Below are 8,610 nucleotides of genomic sequence, written 5' to 3'. Positions count from 1 at the left end.
AAAAACGTAAGGGGTAACACTGTCGTTTTTTTTTCTGGTCGAAATTTTGAGTTTCCATATCTCAGCTCTGGAAGGGTCTAGAGCCTCCATTTTTGCACTCAGGTCTAAGTCTCATGGCCCTCTGTCATAATCCAGAGTTTCAAGACGATTGGGGATACTTAATTTTTCGCCCCAAAAAAAAACCGTAAGGGGTAACACTGTCGTTTTTTTTTTCTGGTCGAAATTTTGAGTTTCCATATCTCAGCTCTGGAAGGGTCTAGAGCCTCCATTTTTGCACTCAGGTCTAAGTCTCATGGCCCTCTATCATAATCCGGAGTTTCGAGAAAATTGGGGATACTTAATTTTTCGCCCAAAAAAAAAAACGTAAGGGGTAACACTGTCGTTTTTTTTTCTGGTCGAAATTTTGAGTTTCCATATCTCAGCTCTGGAAGGGTCTAGAGCCTCCATTTTTGCACTCAGGTCTAAGTCTCATGGCCCTCTATCATAATCCAGAGATTCGAGAAAATTGGGGATACTTAATTTTTCGCCCCCCCCAAAAAAAACGTAAGGGGTAACACTGTCGTTTTTTTTTTCTGTTCGAAATTTTGAGTTTCCATATCTCAGCTCTGGAAGGGTCTAGAGCCTCCATTTTTGCACTCAGGTCTAAGTCTCGTGGCCCTCTATCATAATCCAGAGTTTCAAGAAGATTGGGGATACTTAATTTTTCGCCCAAAAAAAAAAACGTAAGGGGTAACACTGTCGTTTTTTTTTCTGTTCGAAATTTTGAGTTTCCATATCTCAGCTCTGGAAGGGTCTAGAGCCTCCATTTTTGCACTCAGGTCTAAGTCTCATGGCCCTCTATCATAATCCAGAGTTTCAAGAAGATTGGGGATACTTAATTTTTCGCCCCCCAAAAAAAAACGTAAGGGGTAACACTGTCGTTTTTTTTTTCTGGTCGAAATTTTGAGTTTCCATATCTCAGCTCTGGAAGGGTCTAGAGCCTCCATTTTTGCACTCAGGTCTAAGTCTCATGGCCCTCTATCATAATCCGGAGTTTAGAGAAAATTGGGGATACTTAATTTTTCGCCCAAAAAAAAAAAACGTAAGGGGTAACACTGTCGTTTTTTTTTCTGGTCGAAATTTTGAGTTTCCATATCTCAGCTCTGGAAGGGTCTAGAGCCTCCATTTTTGCACTCAGGTCTAAGTCTCATGGCCCTCTATCATAATCCAGAGTTTCGAGAAAATTGGGGATACTTAATTTTTCGCCCCCCCCAAAAAAACGTAAGGGGTAACACTGTCGTTTTTTTTTCTGTTCGAAATTTTGAGTTTCCATATCTCAGCTCTGGAAGGGTCTAGAGCCTCCATTTTTGCACTCAGGTCTAAGTCTCATGGCCCTCTATCATAATCCAGAGTTTCAAGAAGATTGGGGATACTTAATTTTTCGCCCCAAAAAAAAAAACGTAAGGGGTAACACTGTCGTTTTTTTTTCTGGTCGAAATTTTGAGTTTCCATATCTCAGCTCTGGAAGGGTCTAGAGCCTCCATTTTTGCACTCAGGTCTAAGTCTCATGGCCCTCTGTCATAATCCAGAGTTTCAAGACGATTGGGGATACTTAATTTTTCGCCCCCAAAAAAAACCGTAAGGGGTAACACTGTCGTTTTTTTTTTCTGGTCGAAATTTTGAGTTTCCATATCTCAGCTCTGGAAGGGTCTAGAGCCTCCATTTTTGCACTCAGGTCTAAGTCTCATGGCCCTCTATCATAATCCGGAGTTTCGAGAAAATTGGGGATACTTAATTTTTCGCCCAAAAAAAAAAACGTAAGGGGTAACACTGTCGTTTTTTTTTCTGGTCGAAATTTTGAGTTTCCATATCTCAGCTCTGGAAGGGTCTAGAGCCTCCATTTTTGCACTCAGGTCTAAGTCTCATGGCCCTCTATCATAATCCAGAGATTCGAGAAAATTGGGGATACTTAATTTTTCGCCCCCCCCCAAAAAAAACGTAAGGGGTAACACTGTCGTTTTTTTTTCTGTTCGAAATTTTGAGTTTCCATATCTCAGCTCTGGAAGGGTCTAGAGCCTCCATTTTTGCACTCAGGTCTAAGTCTCGTGGCCCTCTATCATAATCCAGAGTTTCAAGAAGATTGGGGATACTTAATTTTTCGCCCAAAAAAAAAAAACGTAAGGGGTAACACTGTCGTTTTTTTTTCTGGTCGAAATTTTGAGTTTCCATATCTCAGCTCTGGAAGGGTCTAGAGCCTCCATTTTTGCACTCAGGTCTAAGTCTCATGGCCCTCTGTCATAATCCAGAGTTTCAAGACGATTGGGGATACTTAATTTTTCGCCCAAAAAAAAAATACGTAAGGGGTAACACTGTCGTTTTTTTTTCTGGTCGAAATTTTGAGTTTCCATATCTCAGCTCTGGAAGGGTCTAGAGCCTCCATTTTTGCACTCAGGTCTAAGTCTCATGGCCCTCTATCGTAATCCAGAGTTTCAAGAAAATTGGGGATACTTAATTTTTCGCCCCCCCAAAAAAAACGTAAGGGGTAACACTGTCGTTTTTTTTTTCTGTTCGAAATGTTGAGTTTCCATATCTCAGCTCTGGAAGGGTCTAGAGCCTCCATTTTTGCACTCAGGTCTAAGTCTCATGGCCCTCTATCATAATCCAGAGTTTCAAGAAGATTGGGGATACTTAATTTTTCGCCCAAAAAAAAAAAACGTAAGGGGTAACACTGTCGTTTTTTTTTCTGGTCGAAATTTTGAGTTTCCATATCTCAGCTCTGGAAGGGTCTAGAGCCTCCATTTTTGCACTCAGGTCTAAGTCTCATGGCCCTCTATCATAATCCAGAGTTTCAAGACGATTGGGGATACTTAATTTTTCGCCCAAAAAAAAAAAAACGTAAGGGGTAACACTGTCGTTTTTTTTTCTGGTCGAAATTTTGAGTTTCCATATCTCAGCTCTGGAAGGGTCTAGAGCCTCCATTTTTGCACTCAGGTCTAAGTCTCATGGCCCTCTATCATAATCCAGAGTTTCGAGAAAATTGGGGATACTTAATTTTTCGCCCAAAAAAAAAAAACGTAAGGGGTAACACTGTCGTTTTTTTTTCTGGTCAAATTTTGAGTTTCCATATCTCAGCTCTGGAAGGGTCTAGAGCCTCCATTTTTGCACTCAGGTCTAAGTCTCATGGCCCTCTATCATAATCCGGAGTTTCGAGAAAATTTGGGGATACTTAATTTTTCGCCCAAAAAAAAAAAAACGTAAGGGGTAACACTGTCGTTTTTTTTTCTGGTCGAAATTTTGAGTTTCCATATCTCAGCTCTGGAAGGGTCTAGAGCCTCCATTTTTGCACTCAGGTCTAAGTCTCATGGCCCTCTATCATAATCCAGAGTTTCAAGACGATTGGGGATACTTAATTTTTCGCCCAAAAAAAAAAAACGTAAGGGGTAACACTGTCGTTTTTTTTTCTGGTCGAAATTTTGAGTTTCCATATCTCAGCTCTGGAAGGGTCTAGAGCCTCCATTTTTGCACTCAGGTCTAAGTCTCATGGCCCTCTATCATAATCCAGAGTTTCGAGAAAATTGGGGATACTTAATTTTTCGCCCAAAAAAAAAAAACGTAAGGGGTAACACTGTCGTTTTTTTTTCTGGTCAAATTTTGAGTTTCCATATCTCAGCTCTGGAAGGGTCTAGAGCCTCCATTTTTGCACTCAGGTCTAAGTCTCATGGCCCTCTATCATAATCCGGAGTTTCGAGAAAATTTGGGGATACTTAATTTTTCGCCCAAAAAAAAAAAACGTAAGGGGTAACACTGTCGTTTTTTTTTCTGGTCGAAATTTTGAGTTTCCATATCTCAGCTCTGGAAGGGTCTAGAGCCTCCATTTTTGCACTCAGGTCTAAGTCTCATGGCCCTCTATCATAATCCAGAGTTTCGAGAAAATTGGGGATACTTAATTTTTCGCCCCCCCCCCCAAAAAAAACGTAAGGGGTAACACTGTCGTTTTTTTTTCTGTTCGAAATTTTGAGTTTCCATATCTCAGCTCTGGAAGGGTCTAGAGCCTCCATTTTTGCACTCAGGTCTAAGTCTCATGGCCCTCTGTCATAATCCAGAGTTTCAAGACGATTGGGGATACTTAATTTTTCGCCCCAAAAAAAAATACGTAAGGGGTAACACTGTCGTTTTTTTTTCTGGTCGAAATTTTGAGTTTCCATATCTCAGCTCTGGAAGGGTCTAGAGCCTCCATTTTTGCACTCAGGTCTAAGTCTCATGGCCCTCTATCATAATCCAGAGTTTCGAGAAAATTGGGGTTACTTGATTTTTCGCCCCCCAAAAAAAACGTAAGGGGTAACACTGTCGTTTTTTTTTTCTGGTCGAAATTTTGAGTTTCCATATCTCAGCTCTGGAAGGGTCTAGAGCCTCTATTTTTGCACTCAGGTCTAAGTCTCATGGCCCTCTATCATAATCCAGAGTTTCGAGAAAATTGGGGATACTTAATTTTTCGCCCCCCCAAAAAAAACGTAAGGGGTAACACTGTCGTTTTTTTTTCTGGTCGAAATTTTGAGTTTCCATATCTCAGCTCTGGAAGGGTCTAGAGCCTCCATTTTTGCACTCAGGTCTAAGTCTCATGGCCCTCTATCATAATCCAGAGTTTCGAGAAAATTGGGGATACTTAATTTTTCGCCCAAAAAAAAAAACGTAAGGGGTAACACTGTCGTTTTTTTTTCTGGTCGAAATTTTGAGTTTCCATATCTCAGCTCTGGAAGGGTCTAGAGCCTCCATTTTTGCACTCAGGTCTAAGTCTCATGGCCCTCTATCATAATCCAGAGATTCGAGAAAATTGGGGATACTTAATTTTTCGCCCCCCCCCCCCCCCCAAAAAAAACGTAAGGGGTAACACTGTCGTTTTTTTTTCTGTTCGAAATTTTGAGTTTCCATATCTCAGCTCTGGAAGGGTCTAGAGCCTCCATTTTTGCACTCAGGTCTAAGTCTCGTGGCCCTCTATCATAATCCAGAGTTTCAAGAAGATTGGGGATACTTAATTTTTTGCCCAAAAAAAAAAACGTAAGGGGTAACACTGTCGTTTTTTTTTCTGGTCGAAATTTTGAGTTTCCATATCTCAGCTCTGGAAGGGTCTAGAGCCTCCATTTTTGCACTCAGGTCTAAGTCTCATGGCCCTCTGTCATAATCCAGAGTTTCAAGACGATTGGGGATACTTAATTTTTCGCCCAAAAAAAAAATACGTAAGGGGTAACACTGTCGTTTTTTTTTCTGGTCGAAATTTTGAGTTTCCATATCTCAGCTCTGGAAGGGTCTAGAGCCTCCATTTTTGCACTCAGGTCTAAGTCTCATGGCCCTCTATCATAATCCAGAGTTTCGAGAAAATTGGGGTTACTTGATTTTTCGCCCCCCAAAAAAAACGTAAGGGGTAACACTGTCGTTTTTTTTTTCTGGTCGAAATTTTGAGTTTCCATATCTCAGCTCTGGAAGGGTCTAGAGCCTCTATTTTTGCACTCAGGTCTAAGTCTCATGGCCCTCTATCATAATCCAGAGTTTCGAGAAAATTGGGGATACTTAATTTTTCGCCCCCCCAAAAAAAACGTAAGGGGTAACACTGTCCTTTTTTTTTCTGTTCGAAATTTTGAGTTTCCATATCTCAGCTCTGGAAGGGTCTAGAGCCTCCATTTTTGCACTCAGGTCTAAGTCTCATGGCCCTCTATCATAATCCAGAGTTTCAAGAAGATTGGGGATACTTAATTTTTCGCCCCCCAAAAAAAAACGTAAGGGGTAACACTGTCGTTTTTTTTTTCTGGTCGAAATTTTGAGTTTCCATATCTCAGCTCTGGAAGGGTCTAGAGCCTCCATTTTTGCACTCAGGTCTAAGTCTCATGGCCCTCTATCATAATCCGGAGTTTAGAGAAAATTGGGGATACTTAATTTTTCGCCCAAAAAAAAAACGTAAGGGGTAACACTGTCGTTTTTTTTTCTGGTCGAAATTTTGAGTTTCCATATCTCAGCTCTGGAAGGGTCTAGAGCCTCCATTTTTGCACTCAGGTCTAAGTCTCATGGCCCTCTATCATAATCCAGAGTTTCGAGAAAATTGGGGATACTTAATTTTTCGCCCCCCCCAAAAAAACGTAAGGGGTAACACTGTCGTTTTTTTTTCTGTTCGAAATTTTGAGTTTCCATATCTCAGCTCTGGAAGGGTCTAGAGCCTCCATTTTTGCACTCAGGTCTAAGTCTCATGGCCCTCTATCATAATCCAGAGTTTCAAGAAGATTGGGGATACTTAATTTTTCGCCCCAAAAAAAAAAACGTAAGGGGTAACACTGTCGTTTTTTTTTCTGGTCGAAATTTTGAGTTTCCATATCTCAGCTCTGGAAGGGTCTAGAGCCTCCATTTTTGCACTCAGGTCTAAGTCTCATGGCCCTCTGTCATAATCCAGAGTTTCAAGACGATTGGGGATACTTAATTTTTCGCCCCAAAAAAAAACCGTAAGGGGTAACACTGTCGTTTTTTTTTTCTGGTCGAAATTTTGAGTTTCCATATCTCAGCTCTGGAAGGGTCTAGAGCCTCCATTTTTGCACTCAGGTCTAAGTCTCATGGCCCTCTATCATAATCCGGAGTTTCGAGAAAATTGGGGATACTTAATTTTTCGCCCAAAAAAAAAACGTAAGGGGTAACACTGTCGTTTTTTTTTCTGGTCGAAATTTTGAGTTTCCATATCTCAGCTCTGGAAGGGTCTAGAGCCTCCATTTTTGCACTCAGGTCTAAGTCTCATGGCCCTCTATCATAATCCAGAGATTCGAGAAAATTGGGGATACTTAATTTTTCGCCCCCCCCCAAAAAAAACGTAAGGGGTAACACTGTCGTTTTTTTTTCTGTTCGAAATTTTGAGTTTCCATATCTCAGCTCTGGAAGGGTCTAGAGCCTCCATTTTTGCACTCAGGTCTAAGTCTCGTGGCCCTCTATCATAATCCAGAGTTTCAAGAAGATTGGGGATACTTAATTTTTCGCCCAAAAAAAAAAAACGTAAGGGGTAACACTGTCGTTTTTTTTTCTGGTCGAAATTTTGAGTTTCCATATCTCAGCTCTGGAAGGGTCTAGAGCCTCCATTTTTGCACTCAGGTCTAAGTCTCATGGCCCTCTGTCATAATCCAGAGTTTCAAGACGATTGGGGATACTTAATTTTTCGCCCAAAAAAAAAATACGTAAGGGGTAACACTGTCGTTTTTTTTTCTGGTCGAAATTTTGAGTTTCCATATCTCAGCTCTGGAAGGGTCTAGAGCCTCCATTTTTGCACTCAGGTCTAAGTCTCATGGCCCTCTATCGTAATCCAGAGTTTCAAGAAAATTGGGGATACTTAATTTTTCGCCCCCCCAAAAAAAACGTAAGGGGTAACACTGTCGTTTTTTTTTTCTGTTCGAAATGTTGAGTTTCCATATCTCAGCTCTGGAAGGGTCTAGAGCCTCCATTTTTGCACTCAGGTCTAAGTCTCATGGCCCTCTATCATAATCCAGAGTTTCAAGAAGATTGGGGATACTTAATTTTTCGCCCAAAAAAAAAAAACGTAAGGGGTAACACTGTCGTTTTTTTTTCTGGTCGAAATTTTGAGTTTCCATATCTCAGCTCTGGAAGGGTCTAGAGCCTCCATTTTTGCACTCAGGTCTAAGTCTCATGGCCCTCTATCATAATCCAGAGTTTCAAGACGATTGGGGATACTTAATTTTTCGCCCAAAAAAAAAAAAACGTAAGGGGTAACACTGTCGTTTTTTTTTCTGGTCGAAATTTTGAGTTTCCATATCTCAGCTCTGGAAGGGTCTAGAGCCTCCATTTTTGCACTCAGGTCTAAGTCTCATGGCCCTCTATCATAATCCAGAGTTTCGAGAAAATTGGGGATACTTAATTTTTCGCCCAAAAAAAAAAAACGTAAGGGGTAACACTGTCGTTTTTTTTTCTGGTCAAATTTTGAGTTTCCATATCTCAGCTCTGGAAGGGTCTAGAGCCTCCATTTTTGCACTCAGGTCTAAGTCTCATGGCCCTCTATCATAATCCGGAGTTTCGAGAAAATTTGGGGATACTTAATTTTTCGCCCAAAAAAAAAAAACGTAAGGGGTAACACTGTCGTTTTTTTTTCTGGTCGAAATTTTGAGTTTCCATATCTCAGCTCTGGAAGGGTCTAGAGCCTCCATTTTTGCACTCAGGTCTAAGTCTCATGGCCCTCTATCATAATCCAGAGTTTCAAGACGATTGGGGATACTTAATTTTTCGCCCAAAAAAAAAAAACGTAAGGGGTAACACTGTCGTTTTTTTTTCTGGTCGAAATTTTGAGTTTCCATATCTCAGCTCTGGAAGGGTCTAGAGCCTCCATTTTTGCACTCAGGTCTAAGTCTCATGGCCCTCTATCATAATCCAGAGTTTCGAGAAAATTGGGGATACTTAATTTTTCGCCCAAAAAAAAAAAACGTAAGGGGTAACACTGTCGTTTTTTTTTCTGGTCAAATTTTGAGTTTCCATATCTCAGCTCTGGAAGGGTCTAGAGCCTCCATTTTTGCACTCAGGTCTAAGTCTCATGGCCCTCTATCATAATCCGGAGTTTCGAGAAAATTTGGGGATACTTAATTTTTCGCCCAAAAAAAA

Source organism: Pimephales promelas, chromosome 3 (genome assembly GCF_988280905.1).
Source record: "Pimephales promelas chromosome 3, fPimPro1.hap1.1, whole genome shotgun sequence".
In the NCBI taxonomy this organism is placed as follows: domain Eukaryota; kingdom Metazoa; phylum Chordata; class Actinopteri; order Cypriniformes; family Leuciscidae; genus Pimephales; species Pimephales promelas.
This window is presented reverse-complemented; position numbering follows the sequence as displayed.